Here is a 9085-nt window from a genome sequence, read left to right as displayed (position 1 = left end):
GAATGGCGAGAACGTCCGCGACGTCGGCCATTGTGGATGGAAATCATTTTCCTTAGCCTCCGCCGAGGAATAAAAAGTCATGTGCAGCTCTGAAGACGCAGGGAATCGAATCGCATAGTTATCGGATGCACCGGCCAGCCTCGTTTTCATAACTTACCTTGGCCGGGAAACCATGGCGTTGTGAAAACAATTAGTTAATGGGACGCGGGCGAAGTTTACAAGCTGATCGAGCAACGTTTAATAAAGTCAGAGAATTTTAAACTTTCGTCACTTGCCCGGTTCGATCTATCGCTTGAAATTACCGGTCGAATAAACGGGGCTTTTAGGAGTTGTAACCCCCGACGAATTAGATCAGGTTAGATAAACGTGGAAGTTCGTGTCATCTATTAACCCTTAACACCCCAACGTGCTTCTGTATCATAACTGACCACTACTGTCCAAAATATGGCGAGTGTATAATCGATTAATAAAATGGCTTTTAGCAAACAAATAAGATCTATCGGTTTCTAGAAAATCGAAATATGCTCAAGTAGTATGCTCGAGGATTATACGGTTCACACACAATTACAGACGTATTTCGCGCGTCCTCGTATCTCCGGGAGATAAAAATGAATTTCTTCATCCCCTCAATCAAGAAAACCACTTAGGAGATCCTTCGTTTTTACGCGAACAAAGGTGGCTGTTTTGCGGGAAGTTTTTCGACGGGAAATTAGCGGAGATGTTGACACCGTTGTTGCTCGTACATCTTACTTTTTTGTAATAAGGAATGCCATTGTGCTTCAATAAAAAGAAAAATTAAAGTCGACTTTTACGGATGTTGCACGCAATTTCGCGCAGGAAATAATTCCAAGATATAACGAAGATAGAAATTGTGGCGACCATGGTGCGTGGGAACGTGGAATTTTCGGACGCGGAAATTCCATCCTTCTCAAGTGCGTACCATGGGAGGTCGGGTTGAGGGCTTGGTCATTTAAGTGACGATTGCCAGAACCTCGGCTCGACCGTTACAGTACCCTTAAGAGTGATGTCCCCGGATGCAATGTGTGGGGGAGGAAATTTTCTCCATGCCCTTGTGGGGGTGGAGAACCTCTCCTTATTTTAACGGTTTTTTCGGGGACATTATTTAACGCGCCTCAGAAACGAGAAGGGCAGAAAGCTTTGGACTCTCGCGGAGAACGATAGCTACCGATAGTTTAGTCTGAGTCACCCGCGACGGTTTTTATACGCGAAGTTGAGTTACCGTATATTTTGTCTTCGCGTTTTTCTCATGGACTCGAGTTTTCTCGTTTTGTTTTATAGTTGTTATTATTTGTTAATTGTTAATCGTTCTCGTTAATAAACTATATTTTTGTTACCCGTGAAACCATCGTACTACATAACATTTCATTTACCCCACGTCACCTAAAAAATGTTTCTGATCGGTGTACGTTAGCGTATCGTTTTCATTATTTTCAACCGATCCGTCGGAAACTACCTTTAAGAAGTTCAGCTATCTTCTTTCCTGCAATAACCCCAAAGAAAATGATTATATCCGGCTTTTCAGATTGATTTCAATTATATCTACACTACAAAATTCAATAGAATTGAGTAGATTTTCTCTTGATTTCTCTAGATCTACAAAGTTGCTACCACTGAAAATAAGATTTCGTGGGGTTTCTTAAAGTTTGACTACAGAAACTGAAAATTGCCCAAACATCCGCAGTCCATCGACAAGAATCACCCGCCATAATAAATGAAATATCTCGTTAAGCATCGCGTCCGTGATGAGAGGCAAAAAGCACATGAATTTTTCACACCCCCCAAAATAGAAGGGCTCGGCAGTTAAGGTCAAACGTCTCTCGTCGTTCTCATAAGTTCATCGAAGTTGAGATGAGTCACAAGTGATCGAGGGCTGGTTTCTCGATCGCCGGACAATTTCTGAATTACCGAAATTTGGAAGTACAGTGAATTTTCGATATATGTCAACAACACGGGTCTTGCCCGTGTCATCACCATTGTTGCATTTCGATAAGAAACTTTCGATTCTTGTATCGAAAACCTTTATAGAAAATAAAATTGTTCTAAATAAATAATAAGTTGATCGCAAAAAATAGAAACTAGATGAAAATGTGCCTGTTCTTTCAACAACTTTCATAAATTGAAAATAATATTCTCCAATTTTTCTAACACTTTCACAATTTAGCTTTCCAGTTTCCATTTTTTCTATAAATACATAAAATCCACAGCGAACAAAAATTAGCACTTAACGATGTTTGTTTATTGCCCGTTGTTCAATTCCATTTTTGACAATCCACTCTCGACAATCGCGTTCGATATGTTGTTCCACGGATTGCATGTCGCAATTAACACGGGCCGGAAGTCACCGCGCATAATTTTGCGTAAGGAGAGTTAGACACTGTCAAATGGCGGAAGACGAACACTGTGGGCTTAATTGTGATCCTTATTGGGCCCACCGTGAAATATGGAACAAGATGCGGATCGCGTGTAATTGTATGCGCCTCGTATTCGGGTGCACACGATCCCGGCCGACGGGATATAATACCCTGCGGAAATAATGATTCCCCTCTGTGACGCAAATTTTTCGAGCGGAGACTGAAATTCGAATTTTTACGGATAATCAAGAAAGCCCGTCACGTGCGCGATTTCAACGGGAATATCTACATATGTCGGGTATGCAAACAAGAACTTTTTCATCCCATTCTTCCGTTTTTTCAAACGCCAATGCAACTCGATGAATAAATATGAACTTCCCGGAACATGCGAAAAATCCCTCGGCGAAATAGTCAATCGAAGTTTTCTTGTGAGGTTTAAAGCAAACGCGAAGTATTCGTCAAACAATTTGATTATTTATTAAATTATTTCTTAATCTATTTAATAATCAGAATAATTATTGTTAGAATACGATAGAATTTCGTGGCTTGATTTCGAGAAATATTGTAATCGAATACCGTTGTCTGGCCCTCCGGAATTTTAATTAAAAATTCCGTAAAATTAACAGTGCTATGGCACGCGATCAGTTCATGCTCCTACGATACTCAGCACGACACGTAGAAAATCTCTTAAAATCTCTATTAACAGTTAGAATTTCTAACAACGATGATACTATTAAAATAAATTGTTTCATGGGATTTTCCGTAAAAATTGCTTTCTCTCGGAACGTTCACGATTCACAGGCTCAATTCACTGTTACAAAGGAAATTATGAAAAATATCAGGTCACTTTGAATTGTCACTTTTAGATAGACACAAGACGTCAGAAATGACGCTTTTATATCGACAATAACTATATTTTCCTGTGGAAGCAATTTTCTTTCGTTACGTCAACGGTATGACGAATCGCCCTAAAAGTTTCAATAGAATCGGTCGCACGGTCTCCGGGAAAGCAATTCCGAAAGTTCAGTAATTTTCACAGTCCAACAATATCGTCTCCTGTCCCTTGCGGCACTATTTTATTTGATTCATCAAACGCTACGTCTGTATCACCTGTACCAGCTTTTTCACGATATGCCCAAAGGGAGACGGTTCACTCTATGACGTAGGTAGATTTTGCCTACAACCCTTAATTTTTAACGTTAAAATGATGATTTCACATCACTTTATAGAAATATCGAAAACACGTTCAGTCAGATTTTCAACGATTTCGAGCGTATGTCCGAAGAAACAAAAAAATTAATTTATCCTCCAAAAATCTTCAGAAAATCTAATATTATATTATTCTATTAATTTTATACAAAAATGTTATACAATAAATACGCCATTCAACTCGGGCGAGTCCAAAGAATCGTCGCGTGTGAAAAGTGCGAGTTCGCATATCTTTTGCGGTTAAAGCAGGACAAATGGTTAAAGTTATAGATTGTCGTCACTAAATAAAAATCAAAAATACAAGATATAGATCCACAGTCTAGTTATTACATTATTCTCTGTTCATTAGAATTGTTGAAAGAAGGAATACATTTTTAGTTAACTTCTGTTCTCTGCAATTTTCAATAAAAAAAAAAAAATTGTAGAGAACAGAAGTCGATGTGTAATCATTGCAGAATATACTTTTTATAATAACCTTTATCATAACAATAAATTTTATATAACTTTTTCATCCGTGAAAATGTTCTGCTCGGCTTCGTTAAGGAGTTATTAACGAAAACGCGGGTCATTGAACAGTACATTGAAAATTTAAAAAAATATTTATTTCAATTCTTCCGTAAATGACCATGGGATTTCGCGAGATTGGAAATAAAATAAAAATCACGTTCGCAACAAATGACGCGTTTATTTTATCGCGTTTTGTGTATAATCGCGTGGATGGTCTATTTGCCCGTTGGCCGGACATATCCGCGCTTATTAAAATCGAAAATTTAACAGATTACATGTTTACGGAGAGAGAAGAGTCATCGAGTCGTTCGGGCGAAATATTATTCAATATATTGCGAATTTTAATGCGAAATAAATATCGCCTGCGTTCGTTGAAAAATACAGAGACCAAATTTATTTCCCTTTTAAATCGTTTAAGCGTTTCTAGATTTTCTAAATGCTTCTATACTGTTTTGCGTTAGATCCATCCATTTTTAACACGAATCTATAAAATCCTCGGTCTTGTTAATCATTGTTCGTTTAGCCTGGGATGAATAATCCTTCAAAATATAATTTTTTAAATTCGATGCTCTCAATGGGCTGATACAAAAACCTTTTAAATTCCACGAATTTGAATGTGAAGATATTTAATCTCCCGATCAAGAGCTTTCGACAGAACGTAACGAATCCGATTTTACCGTTTCCATTCGCGGGATTGGCCAGCAGGGACACGGTAGGAATCAGTGTTAGGTGTGGCCAATAATTTCATTGTTACGTTTTCAGCGCCGTAAGGAAAAAATCGGCTTGATACTCCGCGTTTTCCAGCTACACTGAAATTTTATCTTCGACTTTTCCTCGTTTTTCATTCTACATTACCCCCGGTTCTGGTTGGTAGTGTTCACGTTCGTGTCGGCCCCACCCCGTCTGCCCTTCGCCGTTGCGTCAGAGTAATAAGTTTCAGGAGCCACTGCTCGATCGCTGGTCGTTCAATCGGCTGCGAAATATCAGAAATTGTTACATGCTTCTCGTATGCTGATTTATTTTATTTCTGCCCCCATCGGTTGGCTGCCTCGATTTTACAATCACTAAATAATATAAATCCGTTTCGAAGAGGATACGTTGAGCAACAGTATCCGCTTCGTATTTTCCGCATTTCGTCACAGGCGAGGAGAGGTGTTCTCACTTTTATTAGGTTCGCTGCTGCAATTTTTCCAGCCACGCGGATCGGGGACAAACGATTTCTCGGGAAATAAAACGCCGCCCGTGGAAAGGGGAGAATTCTTTCGCGCGACAAGGGTGCGCACGGTTTTCAAGAGTCTCTTGCACAAAATCCGTGTTGCGGTGTGCACCACCAACCTGCTGTCAGCAAATACCACCCTTCTCTTCAATCGGAACAGGAGAACCCCCGGTGGTAACAATATCTTCGCCAACCTGTGGTGTACCTTTCCAAAACTCGCTGGAGACCACGTATCGTCCCTTTGACAGCGAAACCGTATGCACGCGACGCCCTTTCTATCCCACCCCCGCGAACGTCAGAGATGAGGAAAGAGTCCCGGGAATCAGATGCCGCAATCGAAATCCCACTGTGAAACGTAGACAAAGATCGATCCTGCTCAAATCCGGGAACCGAACCGTTGGATTTCCCTGTCCGTTAACGCTGTACGTTTAATCGTTCGTGTATTTACACTTCTCTGATTACGATTTATCCCTCGACCGTCGCTCGTCACTCCGATTTAATATCTGACCAACTGCTACGACGATAGAACGCACGACCACGGAGAGAGAAATAATTTCGGCAATAGCCTTTTTCAGCTGTACCATTTTATCGAACGTGAAACGTCCTCGTACGAAATCTGAAAAACAAATGGTGACAAAAACGCGAAGAGTTTCTCTCGCATCGTATGTAATATCGAATGTCTACGCGGGGGATATTAATTTGATTTTTCTTGCACGAATGAAATCGCGATTGCCATACACGCGCGACAATTTCCGCGACCGACTCTGTGAATTCATTTGCGGAAAATCAAATAAGACAAACGAAAAGCAGATAAAACAAGATTATTTGCAGCGTTCGGAACGTGATCGTTGTTACACAGTTCGAATGAACTGAAGGAGAAGCGACTTTTCGCGAGGAAGAATTTAATGAAATAATAAAAGAATGTCACTGTAGTCGAACGCGTTATTCCCGAAGTGTGCAAACGATTTGGAATAAAATGAACCATTTACTGAAATAATATTTTCCTCTGCTTTTAGAGCGGAGCCTGTTATGAGGAATGTTCAGAGGTGCATTATGAAATACAAGGGGGGCGTAAACAATTACCCTGATCAATTGAGAATATTTTTATAATAGTATACTTTGCACGCTATCTAGAAAACGGTGAAAAATGTCACGAGGAGTATTCGCTCGAGTGCAAACGGATGCTTCCAGGAAGATTCTAGTTAAAGGGACACTTTCTCGTCAGTATATTTATTTTCTTCGTTTTGCGTATGCTTTGGGTCGGAGTTTTCTTGCCAGGATAATGTAAGGGAATTATGAGGAGTTTCTAACGGGTTCTTTATTGAAAGAAATTGCTTTTCTGTTTTAAGTTGCACCCCTTCTCGGCAGGGTCGTGGCTACTTTCACCGCGGCAGCACCTCCACTTCGATTTTGTTTCGTTATCGCATGTCAACCGGCCACGGTCGATAAATACCTAAGGCTGCCTCGCAACGCGGCATTCTTTTTCATTCAGCCGTGACGCGAACGGTGGGATGAAATATACTGGGGTTGCAAAGCTACTTGGTTATTCCGTTTGCCCCCCCCCCCCTATTTGATTATAGTTTCGTACCAAGAAGAAACAATAAAAAGACATTAGCGTAACCAGTGTCGCACTATTCAACCCGATATGCCACACCCAAGGCGTAGGAGTTCATATAAAATATTCCTACAGTATTATACAATTTATTGTAATATATAATGTAGGATCTAAGTTGCAAACGCATAGCAATATTCGGATTTTCAAACATGTTATTGCTTTCAAAATTGTGAAATGCACGCTTCATTGCGCGGACGAACGAATAACTGTTTTTTGTATTTTTATTAATTTCAAAATACTACAAGCAAGAATTATTTTTTAAATTACACATTTGGAATAGAACCTGCACCTGTCAGGAAGGAAACACAAAAATTCGTTGAAAATTGAAAGGTTCGATAATACTATTCACTTCTGGTATATCATATTCGAACGATTTCTATGAAGCTATACAAATTTTGATTTCATAATCATTCCGGAAGGCAGATATTTCCTACTCAAGAAATGGGTAGTATAGGCGAAGGCTCCTTGCCAAGGTAATTTTTCCAGTCGTTGTCTTCATGAGAGCCGTCGGGACACGCGAGAAGAGAAAATACGCAATGGACCCGCGAGAAAGGGAGTTTACGGCAACAGAATGAGCTCGAAGGAAAATCCTTTTTCCGCATTATGCTCACAACCACTCAAACTAAGGCAAGGGAGCCAAGTACTGTGAGGGTGCCAATTACTGTGCCTATACTAATAATATTTATTTTTAAAGCATAATGAATATAGGTATATATTAACTAATTCTAATGAAAAAAATTGAATATTTTGTTTTAATATTCATTATGCTTTAGAAATAAGTATAATTAATATCGGCACAGTAATTGGCATCCCCACGGTAATTGGCTTCCTTACCCTGATCGTTGACATTTTGTCGAGTGTTTATACCCGTTGGAACGAACACAGGAACTTCGTTTCCTCGTCTCGCGCAATTATAAACTTTCTTGGGGAAGTATATTTTAGTATCGCGTCTCGACACACGTAGCAGAATTATCAATGAAAACCTTTTTTAACATTTCATTCACTTGTTTAGTTACAGTTATTTACAATCGTTTCGTGCTGTATCGATCGTGCATGTCAGTTTACTTCGTCTTTACTGGTCGGCTTTGTTGGTATGGTAAATATCACACAACTTCACGTCTTCTTGGTTGCGTGGTTGTGTTTTTGTTTATTTGGTCTGTGATTTTGTTTCGTTCGTTCATGTATTATTTTTTGGAATAAACGTTTGTTATTTGTGAATCCCCATAAATCTCACAGGCTTCATCGTGGGCTGGGTATACACGGTATAATGCCGTTTCGATGCAACAATATTTTCAGTGTTTCAGTGAATTATTCAACGCTCATCGGCGAAATCCGATATTTGAGCTCGCAATGCAAAACAATTTTGCCAAACTTAACATGCAGGTAGGTAAAAAGTAAAATTCTGTCGAGTGTAACGCGGTACGTGAATTACATGGAAATTCGTATCTGCTCGAGCATTGCGCCACTCTCAATAACAAGGTGCTTCAGTTTCTCGATTATTGAAATTTCCTTGAATTGTAAATATATAATGAACTAAAATATGACGAAGCAAGGTCAATTAATAAGTTCAAGAGCTACCTTGGCAACGATATAACTATGGAACTAAATACACGGAATTTCGAGAAATCGGATACTCAAAAATTGATCCCTGAAGATCTTGAAACTCGATGCTAGTGTTACGAATGGAGATTCTGTTTACGTGAGTCTCTCACCCCCTTCTCGAAACGACATGTTTTTCCCTGCAAAAGGTCCGAGTCATATGCCATCATAAACAATTACGCCATTAGGAAAAAGTGCATGCATATAGGAAAATTTGGAGGAATACCTTCCAAATTTTTCCATACCCCCACTGCCGTTTTTTTAAACAAATCTGACTATATAAAGAGTCCAAGTTTGCTCACGAACGGGTTAGTCTGAAGCAGAAAACCGAACGATACGCGTCGTGAGATCGGGTTCATAGCCCCTTTCGAATCAATTCTTTAACCGCTACCTCCGTTATTCAGGGCAAATTAGTTAACATAATCCCCGTATTTCTCAGTGCATCAAAACCGAGAGCAACGGAACTTAGTATCCGCGATAATATTTCACACTACACAATTACCCCTATTACTTTCATATCATATTGTCACACATACGAGTCTCCAAACTCATTTCCACATACTTTTG

Source organism: Halictus rubicundus, unplaced genomic scaffold, assembly GCF_050948215.1.
Source record: "Halictus rubicundus isolate RS-2024b unplaced genomic scaffold, iyHalRubi1_principal scaffold0186, whole genome shotgun sequence".
Taxonomy (NCBI): Eukaryota; Metazoa; Arthropoda; class Insecta; order Hymenoptera; family Halictidae; genus Halictus; species Halictus rubicundus.
The sequence above is the reverse complement of the archived record's forward strand: the minus strand, read 5'-3'. Positions refer to the sequence as shown.